Source organism: Phocoena phocoena, chromosome 19 (genome assembly GCF_963924675.1).
Source record: "Phocoena phocoena chromosome 19, mPhoPho1.1, whole genome shotgun sequence".
In the NCBI taxonomy this organism is placed as follows: domain Eukaryota; kingdom Metazoa; phylum Chordata; class Mammalia; order Artiodactyla; family Phocoenidae; genus Phocoena; species Phocoena phocoena.
This window is the reverse complement of record NC_089237.1, coordinates 16,031,981-16,045,137: the sequence shown is the minus strand read 5'-3', so window position 1 is coordinate 16,045,137 and position 13,157 is coordinate 16,031,981.

Genomic DNA, 13,157 nt, shown 5'->3' with positions numbered 1-13,157 from the left:
AAGGTACAAATGACAGCCAGAGGTCCCTACATGGAGGAAGAAAACAGCTCAAGAGACCAGAGAAGTGGCCTAGTATAAGAAGAAACAAATACAGGGACAGTGTTGGGCCCAAGAAGAGTCCCTTCCCTGACAGGCTCTGTGCCCTATGACCGAAGAGGCAAAGTCACTGGGGGAAAGAGGTTTTCTTTGTAAGCAAGGCAGATGTTCCACTTCTGAAGAAGCCCCCACAGTCAGATGCTTTTAAAGGAACTTCCCTGGTGGCACAGTAGATAAGACTCTGCGCTCCTGATGCAGGAGGGGGCCCAGGTTCGATCCCTGGTCAGGGAACTAGATCCCACGTGCATGCCACAACTAAGGAGCCCGTGTGCCACAAACAAGGAGCTGGCAAGCCGCAACTAAGGAACCCACAATCCGCAACTAAGAAGCCCGCCTGCCGCACCTAAGGAGCCCGCCTGCAGCAGCTAAGACCCGGTGCAACCAAATAAATAAATAATTTTTTTTAAGATGCTTTTAGAATTGTAACATTAATTTATATTCTTTATTTGATTCTTTTACTCCTGTTTTCACTCTTATCTAGCTGTCTCATTAAATTCTGATCTAGGTTGCAAACATTTCACAAGATGATTTCTAAGCAAGAAAAAAATCTAGCAAAAACTAAAATCACTAGACTGTCCAGAATAGAAAGATAATTTTTTTAAAAGATAATATTTTTCCATTTCTTCAAGTCAAGTACGTGAATATACTCTCTGAGCTTCCAGAACTTACTATGGCTACTCCCACTGTCCTCTGGAGCAAACCAGACAACAATGCCCAGAGCTGCTCTCCCGCTCATGGCTTGACTTCTCTCCCCAGCTCTGCCTCAGCCTGGTCAGCACTCTCTCTGGCCTAGTCAAATGGCCTCTCGGCCCACAGTCCAAACAGTTATCCAATATCATGAACTTCTTCACTTCAGGATAGGGAGACAGGAGAAGGAATTTGGGAACTAGCCTCTGATGACAACTAACAAAGCAATTTCATAACACACATTTATCTAAAGCAGTCCCAGACCACTGTAAAAATCGGATGAAAGCAATGGACCCTTCCTCTCCATAACATGCACACAGGCAAAACCACATCATTTTGCATCAGACTGTCAAAAAGCTGTCATCTTCACGTTATCTTATCCATAGAAAAGTCCCTCCAGCCATCGTTAAAGATCTATTTACTCTTCCTTGGCAAATAATTTATATAAGCTTAATTTGCTGATATCCTAACCTACCACAGAAAGAAGGCATTAAAATAGAGGGGAGAGTTTCTGGAGGCTGGAACAAGGCCAGTAACAGCCAGATACTAAGGTAGGAGATCAGGAAAGCAGATAATCACAGACTAAAGAAAATGAAGACTAGCCCGAGAGTATGTAATACGTGCACGCTACTCCATGAATACAGTTTATTTTACGGCCTCCAAAGGCACATTACACTTCAGCACAGTACAATAAGTGGTGGGCATAGTGTAGATCTTCCGTAATTTTGAATTATTACTAAAAAATGAAATTTTGTTCAGAGCACTTTTTTTTTTTTTAATTTGGCCGCGTGGCTTGTGGGATCTTAGTTCCCCAACCAGGGATCGAACCCAGGCCCTCTGCAGTGACAGCAAGGAATCCTAACCACTGGACCACCAGGGAATTCCCCAGAGTGCTTTCTTAAAGAAGCAGAAAAGCATGTAATACCTTTTAGAAAAATTTTCACCTAAGTAAACTTTTGAAGTTGTAACACTAGTTTCAGGAGAGGAAACCATCAAACAAAGGTACATACAGGCCAGTTGAGAAAGGTAAGATTTTAAAACAAAACAAAAAGGTCAGCAGCAGCCAGATTATCAGGAGTCTATAAGATCCATCAAAAAGGTTGAACTTTACCCTAAAGGCAAATAGGAGGGGAATGGAGGCAGAGGGCGGGCCAAATCAGTCAGGCCAGAGAAGGAACTTCCTCAAGGTCCTATTTCTTGAATGACCCATACTGTCAACCCCCCAAAGAAGCTAAATGCTGGAGTATAACCATGCCGGCTTCTTCAAGTATGGCATCTAATTGAACATAAAACATCTCTTTATTCACACAGAGAAGGTGTTAATTCCACATTACTGAGTATCCTTAGCTCCCAAACCCCTCGAGAGAGATACCTGGGCTTAATTCTTACACAGTAAGGAAATCCCAAGGTTTCATCAATTTCCACAAAGGATGAGACATGGAGAACAGACTGTAATCTTGACCTTAATTTTTCAAATCAGAATTTTACTGATAGCTAAAAGAAAAAGAATATTACCGCCTTCTAAAGTTTCAATTTTATATAAATCTAAAGCTTCAATAACAAAATCTATATATTAAAGACAAATGAGATAAACAAGGTCCTACTGTATAGCACAGGGAACTATAGTCAATATCTTGTAATAAACAATAATGCAAAAGCATCTGAAAAAGTGATTCAGGGGCTTCCCTGGTGGTACAATGGTTGGTAGTCCACCTGCTGATGCAGGGGACGCGGGTTCATGCCCCGGTCTGGGAGGATCCCGCGTGCCGCGGAGCGGCTGGGCCCATGAGCCGTGGCCACTGGGCCTGCGCGTCCGGAGCCTGTGCTCCACAATGGGAGAGGCCACAACAGTGAGAGGCCCGCTTACCGCAAAAAAAAAAAAAGAAAAGTGATTCAGTTATATATCACTTTGCTGTACACCAGAAACTAACACAACATTGTAAATCAACTATACTTCAATAAAAATTAATTAATTAAAAAAATTAAAAAGACAAATGTATGAGACACCTAAAGAAATAATCTACTTCTTTAAATCATGTGACCAATTTGCACCAAAATTTTCATTTCCTATGTGTAGGTGTTGACGGTCTGCTACCCATGATGAGTAACATCAGTTTACAGGGCTGACGAGGCTAATGGATGTTGTCATGGGTTGAATTTTGTCCCCCACGAAGAAGATATAACCCCTAGTGCCTCAGAATGTGACCTTAGTTGGAGAAAGAGTCTTTACAGAGGTAATCAAGTTAAAATGAGCTCATTAGGATGGGACCTAATCCTGTATGACTGCTGTCCTTTTAAAAAGGAGAATTTTTGAACAAAAAAGACACATACACAGAGAGAACTCTGTGTACAGACTGGAGTTATGCTGCCACAAGCCAAGGACCTACCAGATGCTAGAGGAGAGACCTGGAAGAGATCCTGCCCCAGCACCTTCAGATGGAGCATGCCCCTGCCCTCAGACTTCTAGTCTCCAGAACTGAGAGACGATACATTGCTGTTGTTTAAGCCACTTAGTTTGTGGAACTTTGTTATGGCAGCCCTAGCAAACAGATGTCATGAAGAAAATTAGCAGCTTGTGTTTATCGAGCACATACCAAGTGTTATTCTAAGCATTTCGCATCAACAAACTCATTTAGTCCTTACAAAATCTACCCTAGGATCTAGGTACTACAATTATACACTTTTCACAGATGAGGACACCAAGTCTCTAAAAGGATGACACACTTGCGCAACATCAGGCAGAGCCCCCCACTATGACCACTAGCTGTAATAATTACTAAACATATAATTATGTTTAGTCATTATTTTAATAACAGTAGTAATTCACTAAGCCAAATTGCAGATATAATATACACAAAGATCCTCTGAAGTAAATGTTAATTTCATTTCCAGTACAAAGGAGGACCCTGAACCTCCGAGAGATTTTAAAATTTCTTAAAATTGCCCCACATCACATAACCAAGAATGTGATAGTGTATCTAATTGCCAACTGGAGGGAATAAACAATGAAAATCTTTTTTTTACTAACACTTTAGGACCAAGTGAAAGTTTTTAATGCCTGACCTTGCAATTCAATACTAGAAATATAAACCTATAAATTTGAAATTCTTCAAGATCCCAGGAGAAAATGTGCCCTAGATTACAGTACCCTTTGTATATGCATCCCTTCAACCACTGTTCAAGAGCTATCTGCCCTCTCATTTGTGGCCCCCTGACATTTCTCTGACTTCCAGACACAGAAGAAAAGATGTAAGGACTGAAAGTTTTTTAAAAATTTTTTGTATTTTTTGATTTTGATACAAACATCGGAAAGTGTGAAAAAAATACAATACAGCGATAAGTCTCCTTCCCACTCTGTCCTCTACCTGCCCAGTTTCTAGACTTAACAGGTAACCGATGTCACCATTTTCTTGTTTATTCTTCTGAAGTGTTTTTTTATGCATACACAACAAGCCAAATTTTCTTTTCTCCCTTCTTTTTTTTCGAAAAACACAAAGGGTAACATATCATACACACTTTGCATCTTGCTTTTATCGCCTAACCATTTATCTTGGAGATCTTTCCATATCCTATTGAATCATATTTTAATTACGTCCTTTTGTTTGTCAAGAATACTTTTTACTTGCTTTCATCATAGTTCAGTCTAGCACACAAGGCACTAGCACACAGGCAACCAGCAGTCCCTGAGAGCTACCTGAGACAACTGATGGTGGCACCATATCACACACCAAAGACCTTGTATCTCTTCTCTCCATCTATCTTCACTTTGATCTTTTCTCCAACTCGCCCAATTCTCCTCCTCCTCCTCCCTGTTCTCCTCCCATCTCACACATACCCTAACCCCGACAACTGTACATAAAAACACCAAACATCACTGATAATGCTTAGTCATGGCTAGCAACAAAAAAGCTGCAGACCCCTGATATAGAGAAAAGGATAAATAACTCCATGGGAACTAATTAACAAGAGTGCCTTAGGGACTTCCCTGCTGGTCCAGTGGATAAGACTCCTCACTCCCAACACAGGGGGCCCAGGTTCGATCCCTGGTCAGGGAACTAGATCCTGCATGCATGCCGCAACTGAGAGTCCAAGGGCCACAACTAGGACCCGGCGCAACCGAAATAAATAATTTTTTCTTTTTTTCTTTTTTTTATAAAGAGTGCCTTAAATTGAGGAGTTTTTGTTTGCAGTTATTTTTCCTTTGTTATTTATGTTTCTTTTTGTACTTTGATTCTTGAAAAGGGTGAGTATTGGCACTATTTTCTATAAGCCTGGGAAAAGAAATAAGCACATACTGAGGTCTAACATTTAAGTAATGCCTTATAGAACTAGAGTTCATTCTGAAATAAGATAATCAGAAACAAAGTGTAAGAACTATAGAAAATAAATATTTTGGCTCCAAAGTATACATTTTAATTAGTCTAACTTTTTTATTTAAAAATAAGCAGTTGCAATCTGAAAACACATCTCAGAAACATTTTAAAGGTATTCACAAATGAAAAAGAGAAAAAGGTTCCCGCTCTTATTTTCCATCCTGCAAATTCAATGCTATCCTTTTCCCATCCCCCCCAAAAAGTGCCTTTTTCCCCTGCCCAGATCAAACACTACAGTTTTTAAGGTTTTTTTTAAGTCATAAAAGGAGGAGGAAAATGTTAGCAAATAAAAAATTTGTTTAGACTCAGAAGAGGTCTTCCATTGATCAAAGGGTGAAATTAAGGTAGTCACATAACTAAATTCTTAAGTAGTTAACAGGTGGTAACACACAGTATGGAGTACTGACTTCACTCTGTATTCCTGTCATTCCAGAGGGCTTTGGTGCAACTTCAAGGGTTAGTGTAGAACTTGCCCAGGTTCAGAGATTTAGAGGTAAAATGTCATATATAGATATATAGATATCTATATCTATATAGATATATAGATCTTAAAAAGCAGCCCTCTATGTATCTAATCCATTAGTTAAAACTGTAAAATGAAAATCTAATATATTGATCCCCAGTTCCTTGGGTTTCTACGGAACTAGAACCTGTGGATATCCCCTTGCCTGCTTCCTAAAGACAACAAATGCCGCCAGGTCGTGGCACTAAACACTCAATACCAAAGAGAAATATTCTTGTACAAGGCCCTCCAGTTCCTACAGGTTCAGGACTTCTGGCTGGGTTTCCCTCCAACTCTACAGGGAGACTGGCTAGAAAAACTGTGTTTCTCTGGCTTCCTTTATACTAATATAAGCACTCCTCATCCAACAATAGCAGCTGGAACATAAATGAAGATGAGAACTCAGTCTACATTTACCTAAAGATTTCCCACAATCCAAATATTTAGTTTACACAGACTGCATTAATATCTGATTTATTCACTGCATTAATTTGGAATTCCACAGGACAGATTACCAGACAACAATCTTAACTACACTAGTATTTAGCTCTGAAGGAAGCAACCTGTGCCACCCCAGGAAGCTGGTGGGGGGCTTCCATCACTCCTTATCCTTCCCCATCCTTCCTCCCATTTTCCTCCCTACGTGTATCTGAAGCTTTGTCCTCTGCTTAGTCCTAATGGAGACATATATGTACAAGAACTTGAAGTAGCCAAGAGACTGGAGAACCACCACATCACTGAGAGCTTTTTCATGTAAAGATCATCTGCCCACATTGCCCCCAAAGAGGTGCATCTTGTGAGATGAAACATGGCACAGAGTGCTACCTGTTGAGAAAAATGGTGTCAATTCGCATGCAAACGACCAGGGAATAGCAGGAGAACTCTCCAACAGAGATATACACATAAACTAACAGGTCTTAGAATGTTCTAACATACTAAATGAAGTTTCAGAGTAAATAAATGGCTAGTGACACATCTTTTGTAACACATGAATCAGCTACAGATTTGCAAGAGTGGGACACACCCCAGCACCTATGACACTAAAGTACCTGTTTGAAAGTGGACCTGGCTGTCTGAATTGCCAATCCATCCTACTGAGATTGGAACAGAATTTTACAACTATGTGGGTTGTCATAATTTAAAGTTAAAAAATAAACACATCATTTTCATGGAAATTAATTTGAGAACTTCATTAATATTTTAACACCAATAATTAAGAACAGTAGCAACACAAAGTAAGGAGTAACTAATCAGTCCTAGGAAGCAAACACAACAGTTTTTTTGAGGGGAAAGGAATGTCGGGTAAGAGGGTTGAAGAACTGCAAATTCAAGAACTAGAAAATCCTCAATGGTAAAGAAAAAGAAATAATATGAGGCCTTTAATTAAAAAAAAACAAAATACATCTTACCTTAAGAAGCATCCAAATAGCATTCATAGTGTCAGGAATAGTTCAGACAATACTCAGAAATGAGCAGGAAGGTAGTCTTAGTAATCCCCCAGTCACCAAGTACGAGCAGGTAAGAAAATCTTTTGTTTCAAGAAGGTATCTGAAAGAGAGGAATTTCATTTAGACTAAAAATAATCAAGAATAAGCAAATTAAAATGAATAAACAAATAGTTTAAGCTATCTGGACAGAGATTTGAAGTACTGTTTGCCTCACCATCTTATAAAGATGTAGAAAATACCATCCCCTTTGGAAAAGGACAAATGTGTGTGGTATAGGTATCTCCATATGTATGTAGAAATATATTTTTCCATAAAATTGGATTAAACGTATAACACATATTTTAGGTAATATAAAATTGCTTATCAAATAATTAGAAAGCCAAAACCATTTTTCCCAGATAGAAAAATGATTATCCAGGGTACTTCATAAACACTATTAAAAAATGATTTGTTAACTGATCACCTAAAAAAGCCCCTTGCCACGTTTAGTTTTATTTAATAAATTAAAACCTCTCTGATCATTCCGATTGTCCTAAATTTTCTTGAGTTTAAGTTGCAGAGCCCATTCTACATGAAAAGTAAAATCCATTCTTGACTAAAGTGCTACAAACAAATAAAAGACTTTTCTTTCCTAGAGATCTTTAAAAGCAAACCAAACAACTTAATTTTGAGGATGGGAGGGAGGCAAGTTTGTCTGAAGGTAGGAGGATGGATTAAACGACCTCTTGTAGGATCCTTGCCCACGTCCTAGGCCTGAATGAAAATTCCAGCTTAACCAGTTACTGCTTCTCTTAAAATGGAGGCTTGCCCGAGTAGGGACAAAAATAACAGCACCCACCTCTGTAAAATAAATTTCAAAAAATTCGAAGAATATACAGTACCCTCATTTTTAAGAAAAATTAAAAATAAAAACCTCTGGAGTGGATTTGTTCTTCCTATGCGTTTGTCACTTCGGCTTCGAAGACTTGGCATCACTTTCCTTACCGCTCGTCGGATTTTTTTTGGAGGGGGGGTAAGGTAGGGGGGAGTTTGACTCTTGACCCAAGTCTCGGGAGGGCTTAAGAGCCCCTCCATGATCCCCACCGCAAAAGCCAAGGGGCGATGAGAAAGGGGAGAGCCCGAGTTCCCACCCCTCCCCCCACCCTGGACCCCAGTCCCAAACCTACACCCTTTCCCACAGTGGGTCGACTCCTTCTGCCCCAAACCCATTGTTAGGGAGGGGGCGAAAGGGAGAGTGGGCTCATGGCAGGGGCGCCTGCGGCCGTTGCCCCGGCTCGCTTCAGGAGGAGGCGGCCCGAGGGATGCAGCTTCCCTTCCTCTCCGCTCGGTCCGTCCCACCTCGGCTCGGCCTGGCGCCCCGGGCTCTGCTCGGCGCCCCCGGCCCCGGGCCCGGCCCAGCCCGCCCCCAGAGCAACAGGGCCCCAGCCCCTCTGCCCGCAACCTGGGGCCCAGGCCTGCGGGTGGGCGCGGGGCGGGGGTCCCTGTGCCCCACACACGCGTCCCCGCTCCCCCAGCCCAGCCGCTTTCCAGGGCCCTCGGCGGCGCCCGCTCCCCGGGCCCGTCGGCCCCCCGCCTCCTGGCCGGGCCGCCCCCCCGGGTTCCCGCGGTCGGGGCCTCCTACCCTTCTCCACCATCACCCCTACCGACTCGTGCCCCCACCCCTCGGGCACCAGTGCCAACGGCGTCTCCCCCGGCCCCGGACCTACCTGCACGGCTCAACCAAGCCTAGAAGTGGGGGCGGGGAATCTTCCGCCCTCCTATGTCTCTCATTGGCCCTTCCGGGGAACATCGGGAGCGCCATTGGCTGGTGGAGGATGTCCGTCAGAGCGGTGGGGCGGGACAGAAGCGGAGAGGGATGCTGGTGCCTCGGCGTCTCTGTCTCTGGGTATCTCTCTGTCTCTGTCTCGGCGCTTGGAAATGAGAGACATTTGGATGAGAGGACTGGAAAGGGGCCTCAGGTGGAAGGAACAGAAATAGGAATCCTGGCAGAGCTTCCCACCAGTCTGCCACTCCGAACCCCCTACCTAAGTCCCCTTGAGATCCTCTTACCCATCACCCCCAACCCCGGCCCCTCACCCTTGTAGGTTCTTCATCCAGGAAGCGATATGATGAAAACTCGAGGCCGGAAGGCCACAGAGGGAGATTTTATATAGGTATATAAAATATACACATACAAATACTTATATATAAAGTCAACCAGATATAAGGTCACTAGGGCCTGGAGAGGGAAGGGCACACATCTCACAGGCAAGGAATGACTTGAGATATAGCCAAAATAAGAAAGAATCAAAAATTACTCTAAGCTGAAAACAGGAGGGGAGCTGAGGCGACCAGGTGGGAGGAAGACTTACATTTCACTGTATATCCTTTTGTATCTTTTGATTTTAGTACCATTCACAAAGATTCCCATTTTTTGAATTTAATTAGCTTAAATTTTAAAATAATTCTAAGGTTGCAAAACCAGGGGGACAGATAAGATGGTCGTCCAGGCAAAGTGGGACAACATGCAGATTTAGAGAGGAATTTTAGTTTTTAATATGTTCAGTTCCAGATACCGGTAGTAAACCAAGTAGAGGTGTCCCAGAGGCAAGTGGAGTTAGGAACCTTGGGAGAGGGCGGACTACGGGAGATTTGGAATTCTCCACCTAAATATGGTGATCAGTGACATGCTAAAAGATAAACTCCCCCATAGAAATGGAAAAAGACACCCACAGTAAGGTCAGGAGCGTGAAAAGAAACAGAAAGAGGGTCGGTGAGACAAGAAGAACAGAATAGTGAAAAGGTATGAAAGTTAAGGGAGGAAGGGTCTCTGGAAAAATAAAATAATAAAACTATGAGAACCTCACAGGTCTTACGACTCACTTCAGGGACCCTCTAAGGCTCATTCAATAAGAATGAAAACTTGCTGTACACCTGAAACTAACACAACATTGTAAATCAACTATACTTCAATTTTTTAAAAGCTTTTTAATTAACAAAAAGAATGAAAGCCAAGAGAATACTCAAAAAGCAGAGTTCTTAACTTTTTCATACATGCACCCTTCTCAGAAGGTTTTTAAATGCATGACAAATATACACAGAAATTCAAAGGCAACCAATTACATTAAAATACAATTTTCAAGATAGTTTTTAAAGTGTAACATAGCAATATATGTGCTTTGTATTAAATCTATTAAATAATAAGATCTAGTGGCGGGCCTAATGACCACCATAATTTTGAGGTGGTAAATGAGTAAAAATAATATTTCAAGATATCCACAACTGTCATATAATAGGAAAATACCTGTGATTTCTATTGGTGACAAGATCACAGGTACTGCTAATACTACTTGGTTTGTTATCTCCATTCATAATTGAAGGAAATACTAATATCCTGTTTCTAATTTTCTGTTAGACTTTTGCAAAAATACAGGCATATTACCTTTTCCTGATCCAAGTTCGTGGATTTCCTAATCTATGGACCCCAGGTTAAGAAATCTTATTCGAAAGAAATCATTCTTCCCCTACCCACATAGGGATGTGACCCTGCTTCCCCCACCCCCATCTCTGTCTCTCTCTTACCCTTCCCTACTTGCTCCAAGCACCCTCTGGTTCCCAGTCCTGCCTGCAGATGTCTGACGGCTCTGTGACACTAAGAACAGGGGTGATGAATGAGGGTTGGAGGAAAGATATATGTACACCTTATCTGTCTTCAAAGAAAAAAGAGAAAGCTCTGAGGTGTATTGCAGATCCGAAAAGATGGGGAAGAGGACCCCAGGATGGGGTATCATTCACTACCAAGAGAGAAAACAAATTATAAAAAGAAAACATCTTTATCAGTTAAGAAAGAATCTTTTCTCTGAGTTTATTAATATTGCTCAAATCAGCCCTAGAGAACGTCTGCAATTCAGTATCTTATTTCATAAATCTGTAAAATTGGGCAAAAAATAGTAACTACCTCCTGGGGGTTTTGGGAGGATTAAATTAGTTAGTACATATAATGGATTTAAAATAGTGCCTGACACAGGCTAAACACTCAGTTTTTAACTATCTTTATTATTACATTTGGCATGCTGCTTTCCAGCGCATTCCATGAAAATTTCTGGTACGACTGTTCATACTAATGACATATATAGTAGCAAACTGAGTGCTATGAGGGTTAGCTCAGAACTCTTGCTTTTCATTTAAATGCTTCAAAATTAGAATACTCCATTTTTTTCCAGGTACATTTTCATTCCTCTAGGCCGGGAATAACATCAGTGTCTCTTTAAAGGGATTGTAAACTTGGGAAAAAATGTCTGGCTACTCATATTACAAAGGGCTAATTTCCATAATGCTGTATATAAAGACCTCCTACAAATCAATAAATAAAGCCCAGCAATCCTTGGACACTGCTGGTGGGAGTGTAAACTGGTACAGCCACTTTGGAAACGACTTTGATATAATCCAGTAAAAGTTAAGATATACATACTCTATCAGAGCAGTCCCACTACTACATATATATTATTAGGGAATGCAGAATGTCAAGTGTCAGGATGACTGTACAAGAATATTCATAGCAGTGTTGTTCCTCAGTGACCCAGAAAGGAAACATCCCAAATGTCTACCAAGCATAAATGGTTAAATTGTGATGTGTTTGTACAGTGAAAATTAATAAATGATGGTTATATTCAACAACATGAATAACTTTTTGCAAAGGTAATATTGAACACAAAAGAAAGCAAGATACAAAACAATATATCTAGTATTATTCCATTTATATAGAGTTTAAAAGCAGGCAAAAGTAAACTATATTCTTTAGGGATGCGTAGTTAGGAGGTAAAATAAGGAAAAAGAAGGAAATGAACACAATAAAAGTCAGGCGAGCCCATCGGGGGCAGAAGGAGTTTTGTTTGATTGGGAGTAGGGGTTGTTCTTAGGGGCTGGCAGTGTTCTACTTTTGATCAAGTGACGGGTACGCAAGTATTTGCTCTATAACTATTTATTAAAATGTACCCCAAAACGTATATATTTTTTCTGTATGTATGTTATATTTCACAAAGAAAATATTTTTTTAAATCTCTGTAGAAAATAATGGACAAAAGATACGACAGGAATTTCACATAAAAGGAAAATAAGAATGGTTCTTAAACAAATGAAAAGATGCTAAACTTTACTAAAAGATGTGCATTTAAAACTCCACTGAGGGAATTCCCTGGCGGTCCAGTGGTTAGGACTCCGTGATTTCACTGCCGAGGGTGAGGGTTCAATCCCTGGTCAGGAAAATAAGATCATGTGAGGCGTGACCAAGAAAACCCAAAAACAAAAAAAACCCCACTGAGATACTAACAGGTCATGAAGATAACGCTTGCTAACACATTGTGTTGGCAATGGAGAGGGGAATAGCCATTTTTTGCATCACTGGTGAAAATATAAGTTGTTCCAACATCTATGGAGGGCAATTAGGTAATAGCCATGAAAATGCAAATGAAAATGCATAAATGCAAATAACCTTTAATTCAGCAATTCCATCCCTAGGGATTTATTCATTCATTCCCCAAATATTTATTTAGCACCAACTATGTGGCAGGCACTGTTTTATGCTCTAGAATTTATCTTATATATTCTACGAAAAGTCTGGGAACATGGGGCTGTTTATTATTATCATAGAGCTACTCACAAGAAAGAAGACTTGAATCTCAACCAGAGAATACAATTAAGATTATGTCAGGCTTCCCTGGTGGCGCAGTGGTTGAGAGTCCGCCTGCCTATGCAGGGGACACAGGTTCGTGCCCCGGTCTGGGAAGATCCCACATGCCGCGGAGCGGCTAGGCCCGTGAGCCATGGCCGCTGAGCCTGCGCGTCCGGAGCCTGTGCTCCACAACGGGAGAGGCCACAACAGTGAGAGGCCCGCGTACCACAAAAAAAAAAGATTATATCAGAGCACATTAAATAAAATGAAAAAAGTATAATAAATGTTTCTCTACTTACAAATCTTTCGATAATCTGTGTATACACGGCTATTGGTTTGTTTTTGAAACACTGTATAGAGAATAAAATTTAAATGCACTTCATTACAGGAGTGGTTAAATA